The sequence below is a fragment of the Schistocerca piceifrons genome, chromosome 3 (genome assembly GCF_021461385.2).
Source record: "Schistocerca piceifrons isolate TAMUIC-IGC-003096 chromosome 3, iqSchPice1.1, whole genome shotgun sequence".
NCBI lineage: Eukaryota > Metazoa > Arthropoda > Insecta > Orthoptera > Acrididae > Schistocerca > Schistocerca piceifrons.
The window spans coordinates 249,977,921-249,986,961 of record NC_060140.1 but is presented as its reverse complement, the minus strand read 5'-3'; positions in this window follow the sequence as shown (position 1 = coordinate 249,986,961).

Sequence of the window (9,041 nt, the reverse complement as noted above, 5' to 3'; positions counted from 1 at the left end):
CTATCTGTATATGAACAAATCGCTGTCCCACGACTTTTATCACCCCGGTGTAATGTGTATCCACAGAAATGGGGTCCGTAATTCAAAAGGTATCATGGTGATCCATACTAGTCCGCCATTCGGATATCCTGGATGGGACTGACAGATGATAGGTGACCATGGGAAAAAAACTGAATACCCAACGAAAGGGTAGAATTCTACAAATCGGGATGTGGAATGTCAGAAGTTTCAACATGGTAGTGAGGCTAGAACATCTGAAATGCTAAGGTTGAATCTCAGGTCCGAAGACCACAACAACAACATTCTTTTTATCTCCATGCTTTAAAGACCGGCTGAATAAATGATGTCCAGAGTCTTGAAAAAAAAGTGTCATTTTATCTTCTATGGTGAAATCAATATGTGTGCGTATTTTTTTTGTGCGGAAAGTTGATGGTATGCAAAGATGTACACACATAAATAAACATATATATATATATATATATATATATATATATATATATATATATATATGCGGAAATTCAAAAGAAACAGCTCCTCCATATAGCACATAAAACAACAAACAAACTCCAAGCAAACTGAAACACCCCATCGTCCAAGAGATGTTGTTTACCAGCAGTGGGTATTTAGCGGCTTATATGCCAAAGCCGCAACGCAATGTATAAATGGCAGGAAGAAATTTTAGGAGAAGACATAAAAAACCTATCATCTATCGGAAGAATGACACCAATCTTTTTACTAATACACAACATTTAGAAAAGCTTAGCCATCGCCCCACGAAGTACGACATGCTCAGTACGAGAACAAATAACCACAAAAAAATCTCAACTCACAGCAATAGAACAATCACATCCAAAAGGCACTACCAGAGAGCAGGCAGCTTATAAACAAGAACTCACCATCAAACACGGGCAAAGACACGTCGTACGTATAGAACACATGCCCTCGACACACAAAAAATGGAAATGTCGTGTGGCTAGGGCCTCCCGTCGGGTAGACCGTTCGCCTGGTGCAGGTCTTTCGATTTGACGCCACTTCGGCGACCTGCGCGTCGATGGGGATGAAATGATGATGATTAGGACAACACAACACCCAGTCCCTGAGCGGAGAATAAAAATATTGACTACAGATATGACGTAAATACATTAGACTATATAGTTGACAGAACAGCAGATAACAAAACATTATAATGCTGCAATACGGCGGAAAGTGCGTGTACAGTTTATGTGTTGCACTGGCGGGACTTTGTAATGCTGAAAGCAGAATAACTTCAACAGAACCCAAGGGCACTTGTAGTGCAACACCATCACAAAGTGTACCTAACAAAACATATTATACAGGGTGGTCAGAAACAGTAGGAAAAGCTTGTGAGGGTGTACCAGGGTAAGCTGTGCTGGAAAATAGTTTTTAAGAAAAATATTCGATACGCTGGGCTGTTTCCGAGTTAATTATTATTGAAATTAGCCTTTGACGGCTTTGCGCGCTCATATTCAAGCGACCCACAGTCATTGTCAGTTGTTCTCACAGTATAGATGATGGCGCACGAGACTGCTCAGCCTTTGGCACGGGTTCGATACTTACTACCGTCCCATGTCCAATTTTTGTATCACTCTTTGTTCGGCTTTAGAAAACCAAACGAAGAACACTTTGGCGATACCCTCTCTGGCAGACCGCTTGAATTTCCGCAAGCAAGAGCCTGATGGCTAACTTCAATGCTAATTAACTCGGAATTGGCGCAACTTGTCGAATTCTTTTCTCAGCAATTATTTCCCAGCGTAATCTACCCTGTAATACCCTTACAAACATCTCAGATGGTTTCTGACTATCCTGTGTACTGAGCATGAATGTGTCAGGTTCGGAAAAGTGTACAACCTATTGATACAATGGAGATAAAAGTGCTGCATGTAAGTAAAAATGTGTAAATATTTAAGATCACTGAAGATGCTCCATTAAGGGAGGCAAAATGTCTATGGCAAACATAAATTGCCGTTTTCCAATTGAATCAGTTATTCTGAAAAGGGCACGAGTCACATTTTTGGCCATATTGAGTTATGCCTGGATTTGGTATCTATGAAGATAGATACATCGGGGATTAACAGTCATTGAAAGCGGAATGGTAGTTTGAGTTAGACACATGGGACATTCAGATTCGGAAATAGTTAAAGATTTCAATATTCCGAGATTCACAGTGTCAAGAGTGTGCCAACAATAGCAAATTTCAGGCGTTACCTCTGAACACGGGTAGTGCAGTAGCTGGCGGCCTTCACTTAAAGACCGAGAGGAGCGGCGTTTGCGTAGAGTTGTCAGTGCTAACAAACAAGTAACATTGAGTGAAATAACCGCAGCGATCCACGTGGGACGGAAGACGAACGCATACGTTAGGACAGTCCGGTGAAATATGACACTAATAGACTATGGCAGGAGGTGACCGAAGCGAGTGCCTTTGCTAACAGCACAGTACCGCTTGCAGTGCCTCTCCTGGGCCATTTCGACTGGACCCTAGCGACTGGAAAACCGTGGCTTGGTGAGATAAATCCTGATTTCAGTTGATAAGAGCTGATGGCAGCGTTCGAGTGTGGTGCAGATATCATGAAGCCATGGATCTGACTTGTCAACAAGGCACTGTGAAAGCTTTGAACGGAGAATATCTTGAAAAATATGGTTTTTAGGCAAAAGAGTGAGGAATAATATGGTTTACTGGAACCCTGAATAAAATGAACATGCTTTCAGAGAAAAATGTGTTGCATTATCGCCGGCCGATGTGGCCGAGCGGTTCTAGGCGCTTCAGTCTGGAACAGCGCGACCGCTACAGTCGCAGGTTGGAATTCAGCCTCGCGCTTGGATGTGTCTGATGACCTTAGGTGAGTTAGGTTTAAGTAGTTCTAAGTTCTAGGGGACTGATGACCTCAGACGCTAAGTCCCATAGTGCTCAGAGCCATTTGAACCGTTTGTTGCATTACCTATTGAACGCCCCTCGATATGCCTGGCTTGTTACATCATTCACCTTGTAAGTAGGCTGTTTATGTTTTCTTATTGGCAACGTTACGTAGCGGTCTGTATAAACATCACTGGCTGTGCTGTGTGCAGTCTGTGGCTAGTTTGCATTGTTGTCTGCCAGATCGAACTTCATCCATAATGTAGAAAATACACAGCTTTCCTTTGTTGCGGCGTTTGTTATCAGTTTCGGAAACTTCCTTTTGGTTTGAACTTTTCTTCGGCAGCATTCATTCGCGGGCTAAATTCCATATTACCTGAATTCTTAAAACGTCACATCACCTTATATGTGGACGATATTCTTATAGCAGAAGCTTCATGGAAACAACATAATCGCATCCTCAACAGTTTGTTACGTATTTTTGCAGAATCTGGAATTACAGTTAACTTGGAAAAGTCTGAATTCGCTAGGTCAAAGGTGAGGTTTTTGGGACATACACTCCTGGAAATTGAAACAAGAACACCGTGAATTCATTGTCCCAGGAAGGGGAAACTTTATTGACACATTCCTGGGGTCAGATACATCACATGATCACACTGACAGAACCACAGGCACATAGACACAGGCAACAGAGCATGCACAATGTCGGCACTAGTACAGTGTATATCCACCTTTCGCAGCAATGCAGGCTGCTATTCTCCCATGGAGACGATCGTAGAGATGCTGGATGTAGTCCTGTGGAACGGCTTGCCATGGCATTTCCACCTGGCGCCTCAGTTGGACCAGCGTTCGTGCTGGACGTGCAGACCGCGTCAGACGACGCTTCATCCAGTCCCAAACATGCTCAATGGGGGACAGATCCGGAGATCTTGCTGGCCAGGGTAGTTGACTTACACCTTCAAGAGCACGTTGGGTGGCACGGAATACATGCGGACGTGCATTGTCCTGTTGGAACAGCAAGTTCCCTTGCCGGTCTAGGAATGGTAGAACGATGGGTTCGATGACGGTTTGGATGTACCGTGCACTATTCAGTGTCCCCTCGACGATCACCAGTGGTGTACGGCCAGTGTAGGAGATCGCTCCCCACACCATGATGCCAGGTGTTGGCCCTGTGTGCCTCGGTCGTATGCAGTCCTGATTGTGGCGCTCACCTGCACGGCGCCAAACACGCATACGACCATCATTGGCACCAAGGCAGAAGCGACTCTCATCGCTGAAGACGACACGTCTCCATTCGTCCCTCCATTCACGCCTGTCGAGACACCACTGGAGGCGGGCTGCACGATGTTGGGGCGTGAGCGGAAGACGGCCTAACGGTGTGCGGGACCGTAGCCCAGCTTCATGGAGACGGTTGCGAATGGTCCTCGCCGATACCCCAGGAGCAACAGTGTCCCTAATTTGCTGGGAAGTGGCGGTGCGGTCCCCTACGGCACTGCGTAGGATCCTACGGTCTTGGCGTGCATCCGTGCGTCGCTGCGGTCCGGTCCCAGGTCGACGGGCACGTGCACCTTCCGCCGACCACTGGCGACAACATCGATGTACTTTGGAGACCTCACGCCCCACGTGTTGAGCAATTCGGCGGTACGTCCACCCGGCCTCCCGCATGCCCACTATACGCCCTCGCTCAAAGTCCGTCAACTGCACATACGGTTCACGTCCACGCTGTCGCGGCATGCTACCAGTGTTAAAGACTGCGATGGAGCTCCGTATGCCACGGCAAACTGGCTGACACTGACGGCGGCGGTGCACAAATGCTGCGCAACTAGCGCCATTCGACGGCCAACACCGCGGTTCCTGGTGTGTCCGCTGTGCCGTGCGTGTGATCATTGCTTGTACAGCCCTCTCGCAGTGTCCGGAGCAAGTATGGTGGGTCTGACACACCGGTGTCAATGTGTTCTTTTTTCCATTTCCAGGAGTGTATTATTTCTTCTGAAGGCATTCAGCCGGATCCTGAAAAGTTAGAAGCAATCAGAGCCCTGCCAGTTCCATCCACAAAAAAACAAGTCCGCAGTTTTCTAGGTCTCGTAAATTTTACCGTCGTTTTCTGAATATGCAAATTCTAGTTACACCAAAACTTTGTTCTCTCACTGGAAAAAATACTATTTGGAACTGGGACGAACAAACACAGTTGGAATTCAATTCTTTGAAAGAATCGCTACGTAACATTGCCAATAAGAAAACATAAACAGCCTACTTACAACCTTCGCTTCTCTGAAAATGCCTTCAGAACATAGAATAAGCCTAAAACATGCAATTACCAAAATCTATAATACGAAACACAGAACTACACAGCAACCCTCAGATGCAACAGTGCTGTATGTGATTTTCGTCGCTGCAGGAACACTTCAGCATAGCGTCCTTATGCCGCAGTTTCATCGTATTCGGTGAATTTATACACGTGGTGCACGTCGGTCATCTTTTCATTACTAAAAATATCAATACTACTTTGTATCACTGCTACCATACTGTCAACTAATCCTGTCGGAAACACGAACCTGGGACAGAAGCGAGCAGCACTGAAAGCAAGCTTGAAGGCAAAGTTAAAGTAGGAAATGTTGTTGACGACAGCAAGTTCCATGTGTGAAAGGAACAAGTTTATTGGTTTACAGACGAGACACATGCCGTAGACGTCTACATTGGCGGGCAGATCTCCTCCTTTTTTTTCTTCTTATTATCCCTACCGTCTTCCAGTTTGTCTATGTGGTCGGTACTATTGTATGGGTTTTGACGAAGTTAGTGACAGTCAGTGGCCGGATTCTCTTGTGCAGATATTTCAGTGCAATACAGATAGGGAGATAAATTGAGGGTAGGAAATCAAACGACATGCAGTTACTCCGTAACCACCGGAGTCCACGAGGCTCTGTGCTGGGGTGACAAACTTTGAAACGTTATTGGTGGTGTTTGCGTTTCCACGTGCAGAACGTAAGACAGAAGGGTTTGCACGGGAGTCTCTTCAGAAGGCAGCTCCTTTACGACGCGGGAAGTAAATTAACACAATGCTTAACTACCGCAGAGTATGAGATCGTTAGGCTCAGCTTGTGGCGTGTTCCGAGGCCATTTTGGACACGGAAAATGCATATGGGGCAGCGAGCCTCACAAAAAATGACAGGTTGCGTCCACGTATTGTGAGCTGACGATACAATCGGGCAGGTACCGGTTCCTTTGGGCTTCAAGCGAAACACGGGCCTGATTATGATGATGATTACATGTTAATTCAGTGACTAATGTGCAGAAGGAAAAAGTTTTCTTGACTCGCAAATTTTCTGCCGTAACGACGTGAAATGCTGAGCGAACTCTCGTGAGCACCCACATTAGGCTGGCACAAAGGGTTCTTTTGTTTACCCACGCAATTTCCTGCCTCCATGAAATACAAAATGACTTGATAATGCGTGAGCAGTTTAAAACTGTCCTGCTATAGCAGTATCAATCACCAGTTTGCGCATATGCCGTCAAGGCTGCCAGATATTTGGTGCAGCATATATTGTGCCGCAAAATATGGTATTTCTTTATTACTGGCTACGAGACTTGCTTTTAGCTACGAGAAAACTGTGTTCTGATAACTGTGAACAAAGGTATGTGACAGTTACCAGTAGGTAAGATTAGTTTTAAAAGATTAGAGAATTCATAAAATCAACAGTCATTTAAGTATTTTTGAGCAACTGGCTTTAATTTGAATTAGTTGCTACAACAGTAGTTCTGGATGAAACTGCTATACACTGAACGGAGTTAAGAAAGAAACTAAAAGGAACACCGTTTTTCCTATTTATCTACATATCATCTTAAATGAGGAACGGTCGGCCGGTGTGGCCGAGCGGGTCTAGGCGATTCAGTCTGGAACCGCGCGACAACTACGGTCGCAGGATCGAATCCTGCCTCGGGCAGGGATGTGTGTGATGTTCTTAGGTTAGTTAGGTTTAAGTAGTTCTAAGTTCTAAGGGGCTGATGACCTCAGATGTTAAGTCGCGTAGTCTCAGAGCCATTTCAACCATTTTGAAATGAGGAAAATTCCATGTACACACACACACACACACACACACACACACACACTCACACACACACACACACACACAATTACAAGAGAAATAAGATACTTTGATTCAATATTTATTCTATAGAATGTTATAGAATTGGTCCTCAGGAATGCAGAACAAGTTAAAGAAAGCGATCTAATTTTCACTTTCCGACTAATACAAAGTAAATCAAATACAGGTAATTCGTAATTTATTGTGACGGTACTTCGTAAAATGAAAATTACTTTTATGTGTAACTTTTAACTTGGAATACTGCACTTAAGACCGAATATTACATGGCAGTCACAATACCTAGTGTTATTAAAAAAAATAAGGAAATAAAAAAAAATAAACGGTATTCGTCAGTCCACCGGTACGATCTTCAAGTTAATAAAAAACTGTGCCTTACTAATGTCTAAATGGGTTTCATTGTTGCTGGAAAGTCAATGACAATGTGTGTTCCTGAATAATTGGCACTCTTTTTACCAAACGCTTTAAGCCCTCATATAGACCGTTCGTAATCATGGCACTGACTTTGTGTGCTGAACTGTCAATTGGGGAAAAAGATATATTACATACAAAAAATTCAAGGAATAAGCATAATTGGAAGCTTTAATTAGCACACTAAATTCTTTGATCAAATTTCTACAAGTGTTTTGGTTCAAATTCAAATGGCTCTGAGCACTATGGGACTCAACTGCTGAGGTCATTAGTCCCCTAGAACTTAGAACTAGTTAAACCTAGCTAACCTAAGGACATCACACACATCCATGCCCGAGGCAGGATTCGAACCGGCGACCGTAGCGGTCTCGCGGTTCCAGACTGCAGCGCCAGAACCCCGCGGCCACTTCGGCCGGCTACAAGTGTTTTGAATTCACGGCTTAATGCGTATTCGTTTTATTTCCTGTGAAAGAAATGTGACTTTAATTGACTTAAGCCATGTTTCAGCACTGTCCGTATCACAATCTCAAAAAAGTTTGTTGTTCCCACTGTCGAACACATTTTAAAAAACCATAAAAAATACAGAAATCAATAATCATTGCCTAAGTAATGAAATACGTTCTCGCTATTTAAACCATATAAACACCCAGAACGTGATTTTAGCCAACATATCTTCTGCGACCTTGTACTTAAGATATCGCGTATACCATAACAATCTAAGGTTTTGCCTTGACCAAACTGGACCAAGCTTTTGTTATAGAAGGTGCTGGCTAAAACTTGTCGAAATTTGTATGACCCACCCTTACAAACGGTAGTACAACTAACCGCCGCCAGGAACAGCGTAATACAAGTTTCACGCGTCAGTACGGTTGGCAGCTTCGATGTAAGTGGACGAATTTATTGCTGGCGGGAAATTTTCCATTCTGTCGTTTGCTTATGCATGCGCTGTTGAAATGACCGACCTGACAGAACAACGTTGCTGTATCACGTTCTGCTTTAAACTTGGTAAAACAGCCGAAGAACAAACATTCGGTATTGACGCTTTGGCCCAGACACAAATGTATGACTGGTTTGAGCGTTTTAAAAATAGCCGGATATCTGTTGTTGATGAAGAACCTTCGACACGACCATGTTCCGCCATTACACCAGAGTTTTAGGCCAAAAACAATACGGCGGTTCTTCCCCTTTGACCGTATTCACTCGACTTGGCTTCGTACAATTTCTTCCTCTTTCCTACGTTGAAGGGACGAACATTTGACACAACATAGGAGATTGAAACATTCCGTTAGAACTACTGATGGCCTCGGGAGAGCCAGTCATGACAAAGCTGTACCATCTGGTGAGCACGATGTATGAGACAGGCGATATACCCTCAGACTTCAAGAAGAATATAATAATTCCAATCCCAAAGAAAGCAGGTGTTGACAGATGCGAAAATTACCGAACTATCAGTTTAATAAGTCACAGCTGCAAAATACTAACGCGAATTCTTTACAGACGAATGGAAAAACTGGTAGAAGCGGACCTCGGGGAAGATCAGTTTGGATTCTGTAGAAATGTTGGAACACGTGAGGCAATACTAACCTTACGACTTATCTTAGAAGAAAGATTAAGAAAAGGCAAACCTACGTTTCTAGCATTTGTAGACTTAGAGAAAG